This window comes from Pteronotus mesoamericanus, unplaced genomic scaffold (genome assembly GCF_021234165.1).
Source record: "Pteronotus mesoamericanus isolate MK-2021 breed Mesoamerican mustached bat unplaced genomic scaffold, CSHL_Meso_final contig_94, whole genome shotgun sequence".
Lineage (NCBI taxonomy): Eukaryota > Metazoa > Chordata > Mammalia > Chiroptera > Mormoopidae > Pteronotus > Pteronotus mesoamericanus.
In genome coordinates this window covers 16,767,076-16,780,923 of record NW_026555285.1, presented here as the reverse complement: position 1 = coordinate 16,780,923, position 13,848 = coordinate 16,767,076, and the positions used below count along the sequence as shown (strand labels likewise).

At 36.4% G+C, this 13,848-nt stretch overlaps 1 protein-coding gene across 3 annotated transcripts in view; it reads left to right on the top strand.

Annotated features, from left to right (window-relative positions):
• Positions 1 to 13,848, top strand: part of DIAPH3 (diaphanous related formin 3) — a 459,782-nt gene that overhangs the window by 236,552 nt on the left and 209,382 nt on the right. The window lies entirely within an intron of this gene.

Here is a 13,848-nt window from a genome sequence, read left to right as displayed (position 1 = left end):
TTGGATTTCCTATCCTACTTCTTTGTATTTACAAATGTGAGAATACTCATATGCATAATTAAAAACACATTTTTATGAAATTTTTAAACTGTAAAATGTATTTTGGAGATTATTTTCTTGATGTGCTGGTTTAAATTTTTTATGTGGTATTTCATGGTCCATTCTAAGACTTTTTCTTTTAACTATATGCTCAGTGAAGGACAGCTTACTTTTGTTTTTCCCAGGGCTTTAAAAAATAATTCTGCATATATCTTTGTGTATGTATTTAAAGACTGTGCCTCCTAGAGATCTGATGTTGCTGTACCTCGCATTTTTAAAATTTTTTAAAAATATTTTATTTTTTTTTAAAGGGTAAAGGAGGGAGAAAGGAAGGGGAAAGGAGGGAGAAAGAGAGGGAAAACAACATTGATGTGCCAGAGATGTGTGAGAGATACATCAATAGGTTGCCTCTTGCATGCCTCCTCCTGTGGACCACAACCCAGGCATATGCCCTGAATGGGAATCTTACTGGCAAGCTTTCTGTTCACAGGCCAGCACTCAGTCCGCTGAACCACTCCAGCCAGGGCTGTGCCTTGCATTTTTGAAGTGGGGTTTTATAAGTGAATTGAAATTAAAAAAAAACCCCACAAAAAACTGTTACTCATTTAATGATAGGTATATGTTCTATGTATCCAGAAAGGTTGGTCCTTTGTATGTAGTAGAAGCATGTTAAATAACAGTTGATTAAGTCTTTAGTTTGTATGGAACATCTTTTAATGATGTAAAATGAAGGCTGAAATGCCATTGACTTTCACTGGCTCCCTAAAATTATTTAGATGTTCCCCATAACTTTTACATAGATGTCCAAAATCCATAAAATTGTAATTGGCCTTAAAAAAAACTTTATTGAGGGATAACTGACATACAATAAAATGCACACATTTAAAGATTTTTAAATTTGATTAATTTTGATGTATGAATAAACTGATAAAACCATCACTATAATCAAGACAATGACCATAGCCATCACCTGCAAATGCTTCCTCAGGTCTCTCGATAATACTTTCCTCTCCTCCCAGATACCCATCATAATTAGGTCTTTAATGAAGCAGTTATTGCTCTCCCCTCCCACCTCTTGGCTTACTTTTTCTTTTTCTATGCTTCATCTTTCCTTAACAGCCTGCTGCGCGCTACTGAGCCTGTCCAATATGCCTCCTTTCCCCTTTGAAAAAGCCTTCTCCGGAATGCTTTCCCTAACACTTCTTGTTTTTTCCTACAAAGTTCAGTATTTTTCCTCTTTGGTACCATAATGCCCTGTTCATATCTCTAAATGATTCTTCTTAACTTGGAATATAAGTGTTATGTTACATGTTACAGTCTTCTTATATGCTCAGAACTTTTTGACGGGCTGGAATATATCACACTCGTCTTTATATTATCAACACATGGCATATCTTCCAGCACCTGATAGCCACATGATATTGGTGAAATGAACATATGAACTAAGGAAATGATGAATAGAAAGGAGGGAAAATAATAGCAAGAACAATAAAATAAAAAAAGTTAGATTTTTTTTTTTATTTTATGTTTTTAGAACAGTTTATGGTTCACAGGAAAATTCGGAAGACACCAAGGTTTCCCACATACCCCCTCCCTCACACATATGCATAGCCTCTCCCATATCAACATCCCTCACCAGAGTGGTACGTTTGTTACAACTGATGAACCTACACTGACACATCATAATCATCCAAAGTCCATACTTTACATTAGAGTTCGTTCTTGATGTTGTACATTGTATGGACTCGGACAAATGTATGATGATGTGTGTACATCGTCTTGGTTTTATATGGAGTATTTTTGTTGTGCTAAAATAATTGTCTTTAAAATCACCTTTCAAAATAAATATGTTGATTATTTTTGAGGTAATCATTTTAATTTTTATTAAAATAAATCTTTTAATAATTACTTCTGTGTATATGAGGATGGGCTAATTCAAAGTAGAGCAAGTAACCTACACTTTTGTGCATAAAAGTCTGAATTCACACTTCAAAAAAAAAAATAGAACTTAAACCACCCTGTGAAATTGCAACTTGTACACTTGTCAGCATTTTACTTTTCCCCTGATACCACACCTCCATTGGGCTTTTTCCTTGATCCTTATACTCAGAAGACCATATACCATACTACTTTGGCCTCTGGTTTTATTCTAAAAAGTGTTCAGGAAATTGCGATTTGGTTTAACAATGATGGCTAAGAAAACACTGACCAAAATAGGTAAGGAGCCTGAAAGAATATCTCCACTGAACCATCACTTTCCTAGACTAACAAATATCTTCAAGTCTTTCTTTCACTCCTTAAGTGTTGATTATTCCAAGCTCATTGCAAATATCCAGATACAACAATGACTCATGTTTCATAGAATTATCACTTTAAGTCTTAAAGGATATGGACTTAGTATGATATAATTTCTTCTTCAAGACCCACTTTGGCTTCTTGTAATTACTACTTTTTCTCTTTAATAATTCATCTTTGATCTTGTTTGCCAGTGACGTAAATCTTACCAGACTCTCCTACTGGAAAATAGTTCTATTTGCCTTCTGCTGCTGCTTTTTGGTGCCTGTCCATTTGTCCCACACCCCTTACATTTTATAATGTTTTAGACAGCACTTTGGCAATCTCATTGGCTAATCTTTCAGTTCCCAGGGAGGACGTTTAGAATAATATTAACAATTAGAACTATATTCGCAGCTATTTTAATCTTAAAGGTTTACTTCTCTGAAGATCATAAGCATTCAGCTGCTGTTCAGTTATTCTTGTCACATTGCTTTGCAACCTTCTTGACATGTTTCTACCAGGATCCAGGATTTCGTACATGCTCACTAATGGAGGAGGTTTTCCTTTCCCCCACTTCAGGGCTTATTAATTTAGCTTGATTTCAATTGTGATTGATGTGTAGCCTGAAATTCTCCCAACATTTACTACTTCTATAGTTTTTCTTACAACCTAGTATCTGCCTTCCATCTCCTGCAGTCTAAGTTAAAATAGTCACAGTGCTATTTGAATTGTTAATTAAACTGATTGAAAGTTTGTTGGTTTAAGAAATTAAAATCAATGGTCAGCTGAAAGATAGCTTTACCTTGCCCATCCTTTTATTTTTTCTGAAGATCTTATTCCTCACAGGTTTCTTTTTAGTTCTTCCTACATGTTATACGATGGAGATACACATCGACAAAACTCTTAAAAGGCCATTTACGTCTTTTCTTTACATGTTTAACAGTTAGTATAAAAGAATGTACTCGTATAACAGATTTACCAATTTAACCAAATATATTGAAGTTCACAGAAAATTAGAGGCTTTTTTAATGGTTGAATTTAACATGGTTTCACTGCTGAAAAATTGAGTATACTTAAGAAGTGTTCTAATGTTGATCTGAGCTCTCATTAGATGATTCTAAAGGATGGCCCTAGGAAGCAGCTTTTCCTTAGTTTGGGCCTCAGCCTTTTGGTGTTACAAAGACTTGGATTGCCAGCTAGTTTATGGATAAGTTGAAACCTTGAGTTTATGTTGGTAACCACACCACTGTCTGATGTATTTAATTTGAATACCTTCTTTCATTGGTTCATCAGTGATTCCATCATTCATTCAACAAATACTTACTGAATAGCTGTGCTGGGTATTGCTGTAGGTTCTGAGTTTATTGCAGTGAACATGTCTCTTAATTCTTATTGGTATTATACTTTAACTGAGTACAGCAACAATAAACACATAATCAAAAATATAAAGTAACTATAATCAAGCAATAATAATACTCCTCTGGAAAATAGTGGGGTGAGGGCCATGTTATGTGTTGGATTAACATGGCTAGGGAAGGCCTGAAGAGGTAATATTTGAGCAGAAGTCTGAAGGCCTTTAGTTATCTTGTGGCTTTCTTGGGAAAACATGTTATAGATAAAGGAGACCACAAGCCCTAAGGCTTTTTGGGACAGGTAAGTTTGGCACAGTTGAGGCCAGTGGCTGTGCCCGAGTGAATGGATGCGGGGGGTGGGGTGGGGTGGGAAGAGATGACATTAGAGATGACATTGCAGCCATGGCATGAGGCCCGTGCCACTTAGTCTAAGGAAGCCATTGGAGCATTTTAAACAAAGAAGTGAAATGATCAGATTGATGCTTTGGGAGTATTGTCCTGGCAGCTGTGTGAGAAACAGATTGGGGTAGGGGCATAAATTGAAGCTAATGACCAGTTAACATGCTATTATAGCGATCCAATAACTGTGAGAAATAGTGCTGGCTTGACAGGTTTGATGGCATTATCACTTGTGAGAAGTGGTCAGATTCCACAAGAATTTTGAAGGTGGAGAGGACAGGATTTCTGATCGATTGGATGGGAGTATAAGAGGATTCAAGGATGACTCCAAGGTTCTTGGCCTGTGCGATTTGAAAGCAGAGTGCCCATTTACAGTAAGGAGGAACGGATTTGCAGGAGGAGCAGACTGTGGGAAGATCGCTTAAAATGTCTGTGGGCATCCAAGTGGGCATATGAAGTAAGCTGAGTTCAGGGCCGGATGTATAAATCTGGAGCCTTTCTCATGCAGGTGGCACTTAAAGCTTTAGGAGGGGATGAGATCATCACAGGAGCGAATTAGAAATGTAACATAGGAGGCAGTGAAGGGCAGGAGGAAATATGCAGACGTTCCTGTTTTTCTCAATCCTCTCTCTAGAGAGGGACTCATCATCAGCAAAGTTTTGTTTGTTTTTGCTGCTGGTTACCACGTCTCTGAGGAAAATGGCAATCTATGGTCTAGGGAACTGTACAAGGTGATTTTATAATATGACACTATTGCAGTTTGTTTCAAAAACTGAGCCTGAGCTGGGGTGAAAGGGCTATTTGGCATTTGTAGGATGTAATTCATCAGGAATCTTTGGAAAGAAGCTAGTGGTCATGAGAATATGTGTTGTGTCTGCGAAAAGAAAATAAAAATCTACTTTTGCCTCCAAAACTTGCTCTCATATGAAAAAGTGGAATAATTTCTAATATATGATGATAATGAGCATATAGTGCCTATGTTATAAACTGATAGGAAGTTAAAATGTCAAAAATTTACAGACATATCCCATGATAAAATAACTCATTTAACTAAGGGATTGAGTTCATTTAGTTCAAATCTACCTCAAAATAGCAATATTAAATCTGGCCATTAAGGGGAAAATTCACTAACATATTAGCAATTGTGTTCTCTGTAGAGTGGGAGGATAAATGGAATTGAACTCTGAATGAGTTCTCTTTATGAGCTTTTGTTACCCTTGTTCCCTTGAAATTAGTTGAATGTCAGTTATATTAAATAACTCTGCAATTATTTAATTTATTAGAACTAATAAAAACACAGAATGATCAGAATAATATGCTATTTCATTGAGTTGCTAACTCTAATAAAGTTTCTCAAAAAGTGTGAATTTTCAACTGATTTATCTTGATCTTTCCCACTTTTTCATTTTCTGGCAAAAGGTATACAATTTTGCTTATGCTTTATATAACATTTGTGTAAAATATGTGAAAGAACTTGGTAGTATTAAGAAATAGTATCATTTTTTTAAAAAAGACTTTTTTTTTTTTTATATTTAGAGAGAGGGGAAGAGAGGGAAAGAGGGAGAGAAACATCATTATGTGGTTGCCTGTCACACGCCCCCTACTGGGGACCTGGCCCGCAAGCCAGGCGTGTGCCCTGACTAGGAATTGAACTGGTGACCCTTTAGTTCTCAGGCCAGCACTCAATCCACTGAGACACACCATCCAGGGTGTATCTCTTTCATTTTTATCTTCTTCACAGTCTGTTTTAAACACAGTAACTAGTAACTTAAGATAATGTTCTTTGTCTACCTATAGCACTTATACTGGCTTTCTACCTCAGAACAAAATCCGGAATCTTTGCAGTGGTTGACGGTGCCCTCCATGGTATGCCACTACCTTGGTGGTTTCGGTCTTATCTTCTGCCACTCTTCCCTAGCAAGTTCAGCTTTAAACATATGGCCTCTGTACTGTTCCTCATGGCCATCACATCCCTGGGGATTTTACATTTGCTCTTGGACCTTGCTTCCTTCAGACAGGCAAATGGCTTTCTCCTTCCTGTCCCTCCTGTCTTGCCTCCTGTGTCAGCTTCCCCAGGTCTCTCCCCTGTGAGTGCTTTTATTTGAAATCACATGCCCAGTTTCCCTTAGCACTTCTTTTCCCCACTTTATTTTTCTCCCAAGTACTCATCTTCTTTCTCATTTACTGTATTATGTTCTGTTCCTTAACCTATTTGTGAATCTACCGTAAGAAAGTCTATAATCGCAGGAGTCATTCTCTTGGGTATCTATTGATGAATTTGTAATGTCTTGATCAATATCCGACATGTAATAAATATCTGATGAATGAATAAATAACCTTCCCTAAGGTATTTTAAAATTTATTTTAAATACTGGAAAATTAATACTATTTAGCTCTTGACTCACTGAGGGCTTGCCATGAAGTATGTTCTTAGTATTAAAAGATGAATCTGGGTTAAAACAACTTCTTGTTACTTAACATTCCTTCGTGTATTCTTTATTACATTTCTAGTCTAATTAGACCTGGGTTTGGGACAAGTTTCTTCAAACCCCTTTTTCCTTTTTTTTTTTTTTTTTTTTTTATTATCTCATTAGGTTGTGGTGAGATTTAAGGAGACCATGTGTACATGTAGTCAGGAGTGAACCATAAGTGCTCAGTTGTGGTAGCTGCTATCATCATCATATTTTTATTTTGGATGTTTTTCTTCTTATCTGTTGTGATGTTATTCCCTACTTTACATTTCAGTTTTTTTCTCAATGTTCTGTAATCCTCTTGCATGTGTATGTTTTTGCTCCAGTCACTGTCTTAAGAGCTACTCTCTTAGTGTGTGGACATTCTTGTAATTCTAGATTCAACATACATCCTTTCATCTCTTGTGTGCTCTTGCTTTGTGGTCAGCATCGCGCCCTACTGGCATTATCTCCTTTCTTGTTGTTCTCCCTTCTTGCTCCTGTGCGCTTCTTTTCTCGCTCCTCCGCTGGCTCTTCACTCATTTTTTTTTTTTTAACAGTTAAGTGTCTTCTTACTCAAATGCTGTTGTCTAGGCTCTTTTTTTAATATCCTCCTCTTTCTCAGTGATTTTTATTCACAACACAATTATTTGTTAATAACTCCTTTTGAACATCTTCTAGACTTTTTGTACTTTGACTTTTAAAGATACAAAATTTAATGTCACACAAAGCAGCCAAGGGGATGAGCTAGGAGCCTGACGTAAAAATTAGTACTGATTCATGAACATTTCAATTATGATTGGCTCTCATGAGTTCTAGATCTCACGTTGGGGCATGGTGCTGGAGTAATCTATTTCCTGTTCCTGGAAAGAGTCTTCAAGCTTTTAAGAAAAATTATTGAAAAGCTGATTAGGATAAGCTTCTCTTCTAACATTAGTCGCGCATGTTGGAGCCAGAAATTTGAGCTTAAAAGCTTTCAACTTCTAGATCTTTGATTATGTATATTTTACCAAGGACCTGAGCCTTAGCTTAGGAATCCCCTGAAATGAAAATCACCCAAATGCAGACAATAACAGCTTGATGGTTGTTATGGAAAGTGTGTTCAAGGACCAAAAAAACCCCTGCAAATTTATTTTAACTGTCTGAGATATTACAAGACAGCAGGTTAGCCTTCTGCTTCTAAATCATATGGAATGGGGTAGCTAGAGGAGATTAAAATCTTATTTGACATTAGTTTAGTCTAATTATTTTTTTAAATGTGGTGTCGGAGACCTGTTATACTTAGAAGATGAGGGTTTGGGTAATAGGAGCAGGGAGAGAGATTAATTTTGGTCAATGACTTAAGTATTGCACCAAATGAGCAGCAGCAGAGCAGCGAAGTAATTATGTGACAATTACCGGTATATTATTTGAATTTGTAGAGTGATATACAGTTTGCGTAGTATGTTTGTACATATTTATCTGATATATTCTTCACAGTAGCTATTAAGTTTGCAAGAACTGAAACTCGTGTAGTATTGGTGATTTAACCATGATGCCCCTGCCCTGCAAACATGCACACACACCTCATAAACAGAAGAGAAGGATTCAAACTTAGTATTTCAGACTGCACATTTTTGTGTTTGATTTTGTTTTCATTACACTATTTTGTTTCTAGGTATAAGACTCTTGGCCTATTGGCCAAGAAGTAGGCATGTCTAAGAGGTGGGGGAAAAGGTCACTGGATGCAAAGGAAAAGTTTTACAAGATACTTTAGCTTATAATATATTTTTGCTCAGGATTTGACTATTTTTTATCTTCAAAAACTTGGAGCCTAATATGGAAAGGAAATGTTCTGTCCTTCTTTGAAAAGCCTGGTTTGTATAGACATTTCTGGAATATGGACTCCTTTACTGGCTTATTACTCTTTGGCCTGACCACTGATTTCACTTGAAAAGCCTTTCTGTCATTTTCTGTCCCCTGGTTGACAAGGAAATGGCAGGCACTTTAATGCTAAGGATAAGAGCCCTTGAAATTTTTCTGCGGTATCCAGAATCAATTATATAAAGTTTTATCTAACTTAATTTGCATTGTGCCTCCTGAGACACAGTGTGGTGGTATTTTAGTCCTCTGTTTGTTTAGTTCATTATAGTACTTGCCTGGTTTTATTTTTTCCTTTTCCCTCTTTGCTTGTATTTTTTATTTTGTATTGAATTATATGTTTCATTAAACATCCTTATGTTCCAAACCAGTTTTGGCTCTTTTGAAAGGATAAATGTGTTTGTGTTGTTTTTTTTTTCCTCCCCTCTCTAATATTGGGTCAAGTTTTCTGTCCTGAACACAGCTATTATCTATTATTAATGCTATTTTTTTTAAATCAAGGATGCCAATGTTGTATCCAAGTCCACATACTATATTTGTTTAAGGGTTGAGATCGGGACCGGTCAAAGTGATATTCACCCACTTTGGAGAAAAGTTGGTGTTAACTTTTCTACCACCAGCACCACCATTACCAAATCATTTGTCTTATAATATTTGCCCAAATACCTGCCTACTAGGAAGATTAATTTCTCTGTGTATATGTACTCAGCCATTGATAGTGCAGACTTATATTCATACATTAAATAGTAATGATTTAATATAAATATTAATGTGTTTAAGAGTTCACATAGTTTCTAGCTTTCTGCTGAAAGTGCAATAGGACCAGTATTCTGTCGACTTTTTGTTTACTGATGTCACATTATGTGTCTCTTCCTGTAGTAATCTATGTGGCATTGCTGAAGTTTTATGCTGTGGGCAAGTAGTCTTTCTATCCTATTTAACAATGTTTCCTTTGTAAATAGGTCCCTTTGGAACCACTAACCACAGAAAAGCACCTAAATCATTTTGATCCATTGAATGCTTATATATTCTGAAGGGATTTAAGGATCTAGCAAGCTTATATTATGGGTTTCCTTGACATTATTACTATTTATATTTTTCCTAAGTTCTGACCCAGAATTTTTTGAAGCATTTTATATTTGGAATGTAATTAAGAAAAAAAAATAGTTCTGTTAGCTTCACGACAATCCTTTCCTTTACTACTTCTCTACCTGCTATTTTCTGTTCTCATTTATTACTCTATGCACTATTTTGCCTTTATTTTTCTAGTTTTTGTCTACGGAGGGGCTATACCTGCTGTTTTCTTAGTCTCTTCCTAGTGGATTCTTATAACCTTTTGGGAACTATATATGATCCTGACTGCTGGCCCTAGTAATGATCTCTCTTGCAAGGTGAAGACTCCTTTTTTTTTTTTTTTTTTAAACATTATCCTCCTCCAAATTCAGATTTTTATCTGTTTTTTTTCCTTTCCCTGGGTCTTAGCTATACTCAATCCTTTATTAATTTCCCTTGTTTTAATCCTGCCTTCAGGCTTTCCTTGGTCTCACCAGCCTTCAGCCAGTCTGCACGGAGCTCTCCCATTCTGCCTGAAGTACAGATCACAGGCCTGGCCCCTGTGGCATCTTTGGACAAAGCAATAGACATGCTTTATTACTGAAGGGCAGAGGAGTTCCCTGAAAATGTAGCACAGCGATTTGGTTTGAATGCTACCAAAATGCATCCACCAAAATCAATAGCTTGAACTGAAGCATGAACTCAAACACTGAATGAATTTCTGAAAAGCCACTGATTTATTTTTAGAAGTCCCTGAATGAATTTCATTTTTCCAAATGTAGAAACAAAGAATAAAAACTGCAACCAATACCAAGAAACAGAGCAAGGTGTCATTTGTAATGCATTTATGTTTGGAATAAATACAGAAACACCTTTGCCATTAATATTCTGACATCAGAAAGGGTGAGATTTTGTAAAGTGGCATAGGAGAAATTAAAGTTAAGGCAAGACATTGGTCAAACAGTATTTTGGGGAGTTTTTTTGTTTGTTTTTTGTTTTTAATTTGAGCTAGTTAGCAAACATTAGAGGGGGAAAAACATTATTCCTTACTAATTTTGAATAAACTAATCTACAACAGAGAATTTTTTTCTGTCACTTTTTTTTAAAGATTTTATTTACTTTTAGAGAAAGAGGAAGGGAGGGAGAAAGAGAGGGAAAGAAACATCAATGTACAAGAGATACATGGATCTGTTGCCTCTTGCTCACCCCTAACTGGGAACCTGGCCTACAACCCAGGTATGTGCCCTGACTGGGAATCAAACCAGCGACCTCTCTGTTTGCAGGCCAGGACTCAATCCACTGAGCTACACCAGTCAGGGCTGTATGTCACTTTTTCTTAACCTCCACTACCCAAACTCTGCCTCCTCAAAGTCTCACTCCCAATTTTTTTCTTGGTTTAGGTTTAGTGAAAACGACAGAAGATCCAAAGTGATGCTTCAGTGCTGTGCACATGAGTTGGCCTGCGCCATAGCAAAGGTCAGGCTCTTCTCTCCGATGAAGAAAGGCTGGCCTCCCCAGCCCTGTAGGAAAGGCCTGTCCCATCCCATCCCACATCTGGGCTAAGTCTAAGGTCCTGTCTTTTAAGCATGACAGTAGTAAAATAAGAGGTTTTTTTTCCATGGCCATATGCTGCCACGTGACCCTAAAAGGGTCTGGTGCTCACTTCTGCTTAGAGAATATTCTTTTCTCTTCTGGACATCAAGCTTGATGGTTTCACTGCCAGGCTTCCAGCCAGCTGGGCACACCTCGCCGCGTTTGTCAGGGAACTGGAAAGCCTGAACTCGTCTCAGAGCCGCCTCCACAGAGCGGCCAGCAGGTAGATCGTTCACAGTCCTGTCTACTAGTGAGAGCTGCTTCTGGAGGTCGAGTTAAAAGGGCCACCTGGCTGAATGCCATCTAAGGATAGGTGTCCTGTTTTTTTATTGTCGTTTTTATCCTGCCTCCAGCCCCGACTTTCCCTTTTACTCTAACTGACTAATCTTTACCTGGTCCACCGATCAATCTTGAACATGTAATTAATTAACCTCTTGCAAGTTGAGAGGATTTAGCCAAAGTGGCTCTTGAATGTACGTATCATGTTTATGGTATTCTAATGATTTCTCATAATCCCTCTTTTGTTCAATGAAATTCTGAAAGTCAGGTCGGGATTTCCATGCTTTGAGTGCTTTTGTTTCATACATGTTTATGAATGGCAACGGGAAGTCAACTTTAACGTAGAATAAAATGTGGGTATTCGTGTTAGAACAATATTGTTGGGAAAAGATAAAATTTTAGGGATGGTAATTCTGAGCCAGTCCATCACAATTGTCTATGTTTTTGAATTTGCCGTTTGTTGATTGCCTGCTGGGTTTCAGGGCCTGTGTTTCATGTTTTGAATGCACTGCTGTTTTCTGTATCGCAGCTTCTGGCCTCTTGCTATAAAAGCAAATGAGATTATGTCAATTCCAAGCTTAAAATACACTAATGCTTTTAAATTTTATTTTGTGTTATATTAATAAGACGACTTCAGTTTTATTTTGATTAATGATAGCATGGTATATCTTTTTTTGTTCTTTTTCTTTTAACATACTGTTATTACAGGCAGCATATTATTTGAGTCTTGCTTTTATTTAAAATCCAATCTGATCAACTCTGCCTTTTACTGGAGGGTTTTGTCCATTTTCTCTTTAATATGGTTATTCATATGGTGGAGTTTGAATCTACCATCTTGTTATTTGTTTTCTATTTACCTCATCTATTCCTCAGGGATTATTTTTTTGATGGAGTATTTTGATTTGTTTTATATTTTTGTTGGCTTATTGGCTGTTACTCTCTGTTTTGTTTTACTAGTGGTTGCTTTAGGGTATATAGTGTATATATATTTTGAACTACTTTAAGGTAATGTTGCACCTCTTTACGTGCGATATAAAGCCTTATAATAATGTACTCCCAGTTTTCTCCTCTTGGGCTTTGCACTGTTATCATACATTTTATTAAAGCATATGTTTAAAACTTTTAAAATGTTATTTTTACTTTCAACTCAGTTATCTTTTAGAGAAGTTTAAACAATATTAAAAATGTCTTTACGTCTATATACATATATACTATTTTTAGTATTTTTCATGTTTTTGTGTAAATCTTGTCTTTTATCTGGAATTACCTTCCTTCTGCCTGAATTTTTAATATGATGATGCCCCCCCATCATTCACTGTCTGCATTACCCTGGTTATCCATAGCACTTGCCCTTACCTAAAATCATCTGATTTGGTTTGTTGTTTCTCTTTCCTCTTCCCCCTCTCTGTCTTTGTGCTTTGCAGTATACTCCATTTGGAGCGGGTCCTTGTCATCTTTTCAGTATGAATTTATACGGGCTAAAACAATGTTTGGCACATAATAAGTGTTCAATAAATATTTTATATGTAAATTGATATATGACTAATTATATCTGATCTTCACATAATTCCAGAAATAGGCATTATCTTTTCATAGATGAGACAAATTACTCACTTAACCAGTCAATATTATAGTTCAGGTGTGAACCACAGTTTTGTGGTTTTTTAGGACACTTTCTGTCCTTTTTGTCACTTCTCATGGTGGCAAACACCTTTGTGTTTGTTGGCTGTGGGTGCCCACTTTACCTGAAGTTGCTTTTAGCAGTGTATGCTCATTACTGGAGCAATTTATTTTAATATTGAAAATTAACTTTGAGTTATAAGATACGAATTACTTAGAACGTCTATGTGAGAACTTGAATTGTTGAAAGTAAGTTTCTGGGAATTATGTTAGTTTCTACTTTTCTTCATTGGGATTTTAAGTTCTACATGAACAAATAAAAAGTGGGATATGTAAGTCCATAACAGGAAAGGGGGGGAGGTGTTGTTGGTTTTTTGGTGTGGAAACATGATGCTTTTTAGTCAGACTGCGTATGTAATATTGAAATTTAATGGCATAATCTGTTTAATTTGTCTCACTTGCAAAAACAAAAAACAAAACATCATTATAGTTGCATACTAATTATTAGCCATGCATCATTCATTTGAAATAGAGCCGAAAGCATTTTGTAGTTATAAGCAAAAAGGTCTCTTATGATTCGTCACTTTGCAAACAACATCATTTTAAGGTTGCTTTTAAGATCTGAGTATCATCTAGTGCCTGGGAAGCACTTTCATTAAAGAGGGCTCCATATTCTCTTCTAAGGCTGGTTTGGAAACGTGATGGAAAAAGGGGGACTGGACTTGTAGAACTGAGTTACTGTAGCGTTAGACAATTTTATCACCACTTGTGGCTTAAGGTGTAATTGGTGTATATAGATTGGTTTATTTTATGTTTCATTCTTGAAGACATCTGTAAAGGGTCTGTAAAGTGCACTTTTAATAAAGCTGAGTAAAATGCTAAAATGAGTATTCTATTCAATTGTCTGTCCCCATTAACACAAAAGT